This window comes from Olea europaea, chromosome 3, assembly GCF_002742605.1.
Source record: "Olea europaea var. sylvestris chromosome 3, O_europaea_v1, whole genome shotgun sequence".
In the NCBI taxonomy this organism is placed as follows: Eukaryota; Viridiplantae; Streptophyta; class Magnoliopsida; order Lamiales; family Oleaceae; genus Olea; species Olea europaea.
Window position 1 is genome coordinate 15,393,413 of NC_036239.1, and position 1,341 is coordinate 15,394,753.

Consider the following 1,341-nt stretch of genomic DNA (forward strand, 5'->3'; position numbering starts at 1 on the left):
GTGTGTGTGTAAAATAAAATAGAAAACACTTGCTGGTTAAAATTTATGATCCTCGGNTTTTTTTTTTTCCTAATCTTCTAATTCTAAACTGAAGTATCTCAAGATCTTACTTATGTCACTAGTTTAATGGTTTTAGACTTAAGCTTAAAATGTCAACTTATGAAAAATAACTCAAGTTTTAAACTTACTTTTTGTGCCCCTGTTTGAGCAACTTATTTTCTACCAAACATACTCTCAATAAGAGTTTTGCATGTTTTCCCTGCTTTTTAACCACAACACATTCTGGGGGAAAAAAATCACTTTTTACAAAATTTATTCTCAAAAAATGGGGTTCATATGGGGGTTCAATGATCAAAATTGAAAATAAGCAAGTTACTTAATTTTGACAGGAATATGGAAGATATAATTACAAAACAATAAACTTTTTCCACTTAAAAAGTAACAAAAAGTTAAAACTATCTGAACGTATTTGGAAATCTTAATTCATTGATTACACATTTACGATCTACTTTTTTCGCTCAGAAGTAACAAAAAGTTAAACTATCTTAACATGTTCGGAAATCTTAATTCATTAATTGCACATTATTTGTTTATTTTTATATTTATCTGTTTACTTATTATTATAATTTTTTTTTTTATTTCTTTTTTGGTGGTACAGGTATGGGAATGCAGCATTTGGGGAGAATATTCCACCTAACTCATGGCTAGTATATGAAGTTGAATTGGTTGCTGTTCGTAGATAACCTGGCTTGTTTATATCTACCTTTGAAGGTTCCCTGTGTTCGAATTTTTGCCTGGATGTCCCGAAAGAAACGAGGATCAAGAGAAACTGGTATTTTTGCTTTGTTTGTTTTACCAGGGAAGTGTTTTCTTACTTGAGTAGGCAGAGAGCTCTTCTAAAGAAGGGATAATTTTTGTTTGTCAACATACACTGGGGAACTTCTTGTAAGCATCCTAGTGTCGTCTCACCTTAAAAGTTCAACACTGCACCCATGCTTTGTTGATGGGACAATTTTGCAATGTGGTTATAAACCCTTGTGAGGATTTTGCATAATTTCAGTAGTGGGGACAATATAATCCTTACCTAAGGGCCCAATTCATTTGAGACCCTGCGATCCGCATACGCCTCGAAAATACTATGAGGTGCTCGGAAATTAATTTGGATTTCGATGAACCAATCCAACTGGTAGGGTTTTAGATTTCTATGAAGGAAAAGGAAACCTTGTTACAGCATTACCTCCATTATACCCTTCTTCTAGCTTTGTTCTTGTGCGTGTGGGTTGACGTGGGGTGGTGCCGGCTTTCGTAACTATGTTCTCGTGGGTTTTTACACGAGTTATT